The sequence below is a fragment of the Pteropus medius genome, unplaced genomic scaffold (assembly GCF_902729225.1).
Source record: "Pteropus medius unplaced genomic scaffold, Ma_sr-lr_union100, whole genome shotgun sequence".
NCBI lineage: Eukaryota > Metazoa > Chordata > Mammalia > Chiroptera > Pteropodidae > Pteropus > Pteropus medius.
In genome coordinates, this window is record NW_024355008.1 from 2,716,347 (window position 1) to 2,725,714 (window position 9,368).

Consider the following 9,368-nt stretch of genomic DNA (forward strand, 5'->3'; position numbering starts at 1 on the left):
CCACTTAATTATTGCACATGGACATAGAACTTTTATTCGTATTTGTGTACTTTTTTATACAATACAAACTGTTATCCTAAATCTTTATATCTTAAGTAAATTTTGGGGAGCATTTTGTCTACAGTATCCATTGAATTCACATTGCTTAATATTTAGAAAAAATAAAAATTGTTGTATACTACGTAAATATCAAGGATGACCACTATAACTACTGCAAGAAGAGTTACCTGAACTCTTGTATATCTGTATCATTGATATGTCATTCAAATACACCACTAATAAATTTCACTGAGAATCTAGCATTGTCTTTATGCTAGTTGTACATCTGGAGTTAATTTTAATTTTAGTCCTACTTTTAGAATTTCATAGCGTAATCATCGTTGATATGAAACTTGAATAGGAAACTGAATTTACACATATAACCATAACTGAAAATAAAACTTTCTATACAATATATAGAGAATATATAATCTATTATACCTTGACTATAAGGAAAAGATCAAAACAAGCAGAATACTTAAGTAATGCAAAGAAAGCGACATTGAAAGAATGCAAGTACTAATTAGATATTGAAATATTTGCAAATGATTAATGCAAATTAACCAAAGGTGCAATTGAGAATGAAAAGTTATATTATGGAGACATAGAGTATATGGGAACTCTACTATTCCACTCAGTTTTGCTATGAACCTAAAACTGCTCTTTAAAAGAATAAAATTTATTTTTAAAAAATAAAGGTGTGAGCAAGGTTTGACTTAGATTCACAAGGTACCTCTCTTCATAAATATAAATGATACTCAAAACTACCCAAATATTAACACTAGTATAATGCTGTGTGTGTATATATACATATATGTATATATAAAACAGCAAATTTCTCCAAGCAGGACTTAAGTGTAGTTATATTCTCAAAGGACCAGTTTGAGGAGAAAATGGCCGCCATGCCGAAATGGAGAATTAACATAAAAGCCACCTCTTGTCACATATAAAGTTACTTTCATTTCTATTCTGGTTTGTTTGCTATATACATAGAGCCATTAGAAAACCAGGGAGCTTCAAGATGAAGGATAGTTTCAAATACTAATCTGGAAGTAATGTGTGTAAGACAGAAAGGTCAATAGGGCAAGCATGGAAGCTAAGAAACCAAGATATGAGTATATGTAAGTATGAGTATATGTTAACTAGCAGTAATGGAATAAAGTAACAGGTCAAAGACATTGCTAAGAAATTCAGTGGCTGAACTGATGATGGAAGAAATAGAAGTATCCAGATGACCAGGGGTTGTAGACATAGATACCTGGAAGAATGGTAAATGCTGAAGAGCAACCTCCTCAAAAAAAAATTTTTGACAAATATATACAGGATAACCTTTAACGTTTAAGAAAAACTTCCAGCCACAATTTAGGTAAGTAGGAGATGATGACTCAAAATCCATAGAGGGTTTTCAAGGGGAACTAGGATATTTGAGGAAATGGGTTCATCAAGCCTGATTGTATAATGTTAAGTACCATTAGTATGGGAGTTAATAAACTATTTTGCTGCTTTTATCTGTTTCCACATCTGTTGAATAAGGTTGATATGTATATGAACTTACACAGCACTACAGCTCATGAAGTGTATGCCCATGAAATAGAATTCACTGTGCCAAGAACTTTAATGTGATAACTAAGCTAACTACTAAAATAATAGTTAAAAGAATATGCATGTTAATGTCAATATAATGTTTAAAAAGGCATAAAAGAAAAAGGAATGTATGACAGGACAAAAAAAGTAAAATGACATTTATATGCAGATATGTTAATTATATATTTTAATTGGAGTGAATATTCCTATTAAAAGAAAAAGATTGGCATCCTGGATTTTTTTAAAAAAAGAATTATATGCTGTATACAAGACATAAACCTTAAATATAAGTATATGAACAAGTTGAAAGCATGAGGATGGTAAAATGTACCACATGAATACCAGAAAAAGCTAATGTAGCTATTTTTATTTCAGTTAAAGTAGACAAAACCAGGAGCGTTATCAGGGTCACTTCATTTTATCTTTTCATAGTGATAAAGAGTTTCAACTTCCCAGGAAGATAATTCTACATTATATGCACTTAATAACAGCTTCAAGATATATAAAGCAATTAAAAGGAGAAATAGGCAAATCCACATTCATACAGGGATAGTTTAACTACTCTTAGTAACAAGTTAGAACAAGACCCCCCCCACCCAAAAAAATCAGGGTATAGAATATTTGAACAACGAAAGTAAAAAGTAGTAAACTAATTAACATGTTAAAACAATGACCCATAACTGCAGAATATTTTTAAGTTCTCATGAAACATTTACAAAAATTGACCGTGTGCTTGTCCATAAAACAACCCTCAGCAAATTTCACAGATTAGAAATACACAAAATATCTTTCTGACCACAGTATTATATTGAAAATAACAAAATAACCAAAAAAATTATATTTTTAGAAATAGAGCGATACTCTTCTAGAATAAAATGTATCAAAGCAGAAATTATAATGAAAATTAGAAAATATTTTAAATAACAGTGAAGGAAAACCATATCCAAACTTGCAGAATGCTATTAAAGCTGAGCTTAGACACAGCCTAAGTGCCTACATTAGAAATGTGAAGTCGGTAAGCCTTACCTGCATTGCAGTAATTAGAAGCAAGCAGCAAATTAAGCCCAAAGCCCTCTTTACCATCAGTAACATTTTGTTTGTTTTAATGCCTATGTTGTTGGATAATTAATATAGCCACTCCAGCTTTCTTGGGGTTGCTGTTTGCATGATTATCCTTTTCATCCTTTAACTTTTAATCTAGTATCTATGAATCTAAAGTATAAACAACATATAGTTGGATCATGGTTTTATTTTTTTCAATAGTGTAACAATCCCTGCCTTTTAATTAATCTATTCACATTTAATATTTTATTGGTACAGTTGTATTTTTGTATGCAACTTTTATTTTTTTATATATCATAGTTTGTTCCTCTATTCTTTACTGCTTTTTTCATATTGAGTGAATATTTTCTAATGTAACGTTTTAATTTCTTTAATGATTTTTTTTTCACTACACTTTAAGTGATTGCTCTAGGATTTACCATATACATTTTAACTGATCAAATCAGCCTCAGATTTATCCTGGCTTAATTCATTATATCTAGAAAGATTATTCTGCCAGAGGGTAGGGGGAAAGCGGAGTGGGGAAGCAGATTAGGTAAAGGGGGTCAAATATGTGGTGACAGAAAGAAATCCAACTATGGGAGGTGAACACACAGTGTAAACATATATGCCTTACTGTTAAAGTGTATAGCTGGAACTTACTGGATTTTACCATAAAATATTTAATTAATTAAAAAAATTATTCCTATATAGCTCTATTCCTTTTCCCCTTTTTGTGGTATTATTATACATGTTACATCTATTATTGTTACGACCCCAACAATACATTATTATAATTATTTGTCATCTATAGCTATTTCCTTAGCCCAATACAGCTTCACTACTACCCACCTCCTTTGTGCTATTATTGGCATATATATTATACTTATATCACATAACCATGTTCTTGGCTCAATAATACATTATATCTGTATTATTTTATACAATTGCTTATTAAATCAAGATATAAAGGAGAAAAATTATACATATAACCTGTTATAATTTTATGACTACTTTTACTGGTGCTCTGTTCTTTCATGTGAATTTGAATTACCATTAGAGTTAAATTGCTTTCAGCTTAAAGAATTAAAGAATTTCCTTCCAGCTTAAAGTATTTCTTGTAAGGCAGGTCTGCTAGCAACAAATTCTCCAAGTTTTTGTTTACCTGGTAGAGTCTTCATTTCACCTCACTTTTGAAAAATCACTTTGCTGGCTATAAGATTCTTGATATACATTTACTTCTTTGAGCACTTTGCATATTTTACCCTCCTGCTTTCTGCCTGCCATTGTTTCTGTTGAGAAATCTGTCAATCTTATTGGGGTTCTTTTGTTAAGCAACAAATTGTTTTTCTCTGTTACTTTTACAATTTTCTCCTTGTCTTTGACTTTCAGCCTTTTAACTATTACGAGTCTGTTTGTGAATCTTTTTGTATTTATACTCATTTGGGTTTGTTTCTCTGAGGCTCTCTTCATCTTTCTTCATTTTTTTTCCTCTCTGTTCTTTGGTTTGTATAATCTGTCAATCAATCTTGAAATTCACTTATTTTTTCTTCTACCAGTTCAAATCTGTTTAACCTCCCTAAGAAATTTTTTATTTATTTTACTTTTCAACTCATAATTTTCCATTTGTTGGTTGGTTAGTTGGGGGTGTGTGTGTGTGTGTGTGTGTGTGTGTGTGTGTGTTTTACTTTATTGACACTCTATTTAATGAGACTTTGTTATACCTTCCTTTACTCGTTTAAGTCACGGTTGTTATGGTATATCTGTGTCCACCACACCGTCCTTTGCAATTCATATATTGAATCCCTAACTTCCAGTTTGTCTGTATTTGGAGATGGGCCTTTAAGGAAGTAAAGTTAAATGAGGTCATCCAGGTAAGTCCTGATCAGATAGAATTATTGTCCTTACGAGACCCCAGAGTGTTCTCTCTTTTTCATTATGTATGCACGAAGAAGAGGTCACATGAACACACAGCAAAATGGTGGCTACCTACAGGCCAAGAGAAGAGGCCTCAGAATAAACCCTACCTTGCCAGCACCTTGATTTTGGAGTTCTCAGCCTCAGAACTGTGAGATATAAATTTCTGCTGTTTAAGCCACTCAGCCTGTGGTATTTTGTTATGGTAGCTCAGACTAAAGCAATGGTATTCTTTAGTTCTGTGAACATATTTATAATGGTTATTTTGAAGTCACTTACTGATAAATCTGACATCTGGTTACTCTCACAGGCGATTTCTGTTGCTTACTTTTTTCCCCCCAATGTATGGGGCATACTTTCTTGTCTCTTTAAATGCTTTATGATATTTTTTGTTGGAAATTGGACAGTTTAGATAATAAGTATTAGCAATGATGGGTACTGGTCCCTTGACCTTCTCCCTCCTATGGCCTGGGTATTGTTATTTGCTTATTTGTTTAGTGACAGGCTGGATTATTTTATTTCATCTCCTATTTCATCTCCTATTGTCTAAGCCTTTGATGTTTCCCCAGGATGGAGCAACTTTAAGTATGCCCATAGTCACTTTGGGATGACAGTGAATTTGGTAGTGCTCTATTCTTCTTTACATGATCACACCTAGCTGTTAAATACCACTAATTGCTGGCCACTTGTTAAATTGTTTTGAATAATATCCTGGGATTAGATCATTAATAAATTACTCTGCAAACTAGTCAATCTAGTCACATTGTGGTCCCTTTGAAAGAATAATTTCTGAGGTCAATATTTGTTCTGATTCCTCCCAGCTGTCTTATTCCATAGTTACCACCTACAAACTACCAGCCCTACAATTTATCCTGTATCTTGAACCTCCTCCCAATTGCCTCTCACCTTAACCTCCACTGTGCTTGTGTGCGCCCCTTAGGTTTCAACGTCTTCAGGCTCTGTTGCAAATAAAGTCAGTCCTTTGGGAAGAGATTAGTAGGAGTTCTCTATTTTGCAGTCTGCTCCTCCCTCCAGGCACAGCCTCTGAGCCAGGGTTGTGGGGCTGAAAGTGGAGACATTGGCAGGTGTCTCAGTGACACCCTACTCTGCAAGCTGAGCAGAGTGTCACTTTGCAGAAGGGATGGCAGCAGCCTGAGGTCCTCTCAGTTTGCTTCTCCTGGTATAGAACCACCAAATATGAACAGAAACAAGGATTGTCAGGGCCTCAGCTCACTTTGCCCAATTTAGAGCCTCTGTTCCACAAATGGGCACAGGGTGGAAGAAGGGAGCTCCTACCTCTCAACCACACTTATCCAGGCTTTAACTAAGAGCAGAAGCTTCTGTCTCTGTGGAGTCAGAGTATGTGCCACCCCACCGGTACATCAATATATTCACCAACCAGGAAATTCTCTGAGCCTCTTTAAGTTCTCATTGAGGTATTATTACATGGGCATAATTAATGAATTAATGGCCACACTGACTGAACTCAATTGCCAGCCTCGCTCCCCTCCCCTGGAGCCTGGGAGGTGGGACTAATAGTGCCAACCTCTAACCAAATAGTTGTTTTTCTGGCAATAAGCCCCCATCCTGAAGCTACCTACCCCACCATGTGAATCTGATTTTCACTCTGAGATTAGAAAAAATACAAGCAAGCCAACTATTACATCTATTTAACACTGTACTAGAAGTCCTACACAGGGCAATGAAGCAAGCTAGAATTGGAATAGAAGAAGTAAAATTGCATTATTTGCAGATGACATAATTAGGTATATAGATAATCCAAACTATAAGGAAATTTAGCAAGGTTGTTAGATGGCTTATTTTCAATCTCATAAAATTTTAAACATTTCACCATTTAGACTGTTTTGCTGTAAGTTTTTGTAGACTTCTTTTATCAAATGAAGAAAGTACCTTTAGTATAGAGAAGTGTTTTGTATTTTTATATACCAATAATAATTGAAAAATTTAAAAATACTATTCACAATTGCATAAAAACAAAGAATCTAATGAAATTTAAACAAACTGTAAAACATTGTGAAATATTAAGGATGACTTAAATGAAGAAATTTATACAATGTTCATGGAATGAAAATTCAGTATTATAAAGATACCAGTTTTCTCCAAACTGATTTATAAATTCAATGGAATTCCAAATCCCAGCAGGTTTTTATTATAGAAATTACTAAGCTGATTCTAAAATTTACAGGGGAAAAACATCCAATACAATATGATGTAAGAACGAAGCGGGAAGACTTACTCTATCAATATCAAAATTAAAAACCTACAGTTATTAGGACAGGGTAGTCCTAATTGCTGCAAGGATTTAATATGTCTTGCAAACACTAAATCTGGTATCGCAAGGAATTGGTGCAAGGATACAAAAATAGAGCAAAGAGACAGAACAGAGTTCAGAAAGAAACTTACACATGCATGTACCCTTGATTTATGACAAAGATGGTACTACTGAGCAATGGAGAAAAATCAGGGAATTCAAAAATTTATGTGTGCACAATTGGAAATCTATATACTTGTATAAAAAAAGTTTGACCTCTATACCTCTATTTCAGGTGGATTATAGATCTAAATATAAAAGTCAAAATATAAAATTTTTAAAATAAAAATAGGGAAATATAATGAGCTTTGGGCAGGCAAGGATTGTCAAAGGGCAGAAATTTGTAATTGGACATTAAAATTAAAGACTTACACTCATTAAAAGATACCATTAAGAGAATGAAAAGACAAGCTGTAAAATGGGTGATGGAATTTGCAAAACATAGTGACAAATGGGTTATATTCACAAAATTCATTTTTAATGAAATTAAAAAGTAAATATTAAAAAACAATTACCTCACGAAAAGGGTACATAAATGACCAATAAATATGTGAAAAGCTGTTAAACTTTATTAGTCATCTGGGAAATGAAAATTAAAACCAAACTAAGCACATACATCTCAGAATGGCTAAAATTAGGTAATAAGACTAAAATACCACTCTTAGCTATAGATCCAAAAGAAATGCATGCTCATATATACTAAGAAGATAAAAATGGTCCTTGCAGCATTTTTCTTGATAACCCCAAACTGAAAATAACCCAAACATCCATCAATGGTAGAATAGTAAAGTTGCAGTATATTTATAGTAATTTTTTTAGCAGAGCACACAGAATAGACACAGTAAGAGAGAAGATGAATGGAATAGAGCAGAAATAAGCACTTATGAAGAACCAAGTAAAAATGTTAGTATAATTTTAAAAATGAATTTAATAGAATATTGAATAAAAACAGTTAAAAGATCAGGCTGGGAAACTCTCAGAAGGTTAACAGAGAGAAAAAAGAGAATGAGAGATATTAAAGGTAGAAATAAAACTTTCAGAAATAAAGTAACCAGAGGGGAAAAATATTTAACAAAACATTATTTGGTTTCTAGAATGTAGAAGAGACTAAAATATCTGAAAATCTCTGCTTGATAAGATACATCAAACTCTTTTGAAAATCATGCTGAATGTCCTAGGGTCCCCAAATAAGAGGAAACTGAATTAAAACCGTAGTAGCCTTGTGGTAGATGGGAGACAAGGGTATTTGTCTGTCCCAGGTTGGGTTGTAGGTGGGCAAAATGCCTCCCTTGAAGATTTAGAACAATAGGCTTGCCGTCCCAGTGGTCTAAAATTCAAATTTACAGTTGTTGGTCTGGGAAACCATAGTCTGAGAAGCAAACATAAAACTAATCTGGAAGGACTTACCTTCAACCTACATGGGTGGCACAGGATCCCCAAAAGCTCTATTAGAGATGAGCTCATACTCTAAAATTTATAAAATTCTTAAGGAAAAATCCAATAAACTTCAAATTTTAAAATACTAAACTTCAAAACTTCAGGTAATAGACTATAAAATAAGCATGATATATTTAAAATGATTAAAGAAATAAGGAAGTTGTCTCTGCATCTTTGCTCTACAAGCCTCTACAAACTACAACTGATAAATTAATAGGACCAGGGAAGACAAAAGGCTTTTATCATACATGTTCCAAACAGAAGATGTGAAACCCCTGTTTAGGAACCTCCAAGGAGATGACAGGTTTGAAAAGAAGAATCATAAGCGAGAAGCATCATGTACAGATAGTTTACATCAATGCTATTAAAAAAAAAAAAGATACTGAAAATTTGGATTAGCTCTAAGTCCAGCAGCTTAGGTTATCTTGTGAAATTCTGTAAACAGCCACTGGCTTTTAATAAGACGAATTAAAGCCCATGTTAGAGGATTAGTTAATTCATTTCTCTCGACAATACATACATTTCAGTGACTAACAGCAATGACTCAAATTGCTTAGCAGCAGTAGTAACAAGTAAATTTAACTAGGGGATACCCACATAGTTTGGGGGAAAATAATATAAATGACAATAAAACAAATGTGTTTCTAAAAAGGAACTGTTATAGACTTTTCTCCCATGGTAATATAAAACTGAATTTTTGGAAACTTAACACTTGTTTCCACATGTAATTTATGTAATTATACACATTTAAATTATACGAAGTTGGCAGTTAGTCACACTAAATTTCACAGATTATGTTTAAGAGAAAGTTTATTATGTGTTCCCTCAATGGTTATTTTTTAATGTGTTCAATTATGCTTCCTTTTAAAAATGGAATAACTTAGTCTACGGCCATGCCACCCTGAACAAGCTGGATCCCGTCTGATCTCGGAAGCTAAGGAGGATCGGGCCTGGTTAGCACTTGAATGGGAGACCACCTAGGAAGACCAGGTGCTGTAGGCATAAAAAATAAAAAAAT

General features: G+C 33.3%; 1 pseudogene; it reads left to right on the top strand.

Moving 5' to 3' along the window:
• Positions 1 to 9,233: 9,233 nt before the first annotated feature.
• Positions 9,234 to 9,352, top strand: LOC120598258 (uncharacterized; annotated as a pseudogene).
• The last annotated feature ends 16 nt before the right edge of the window (positions 9,353 to 9,368 follow it).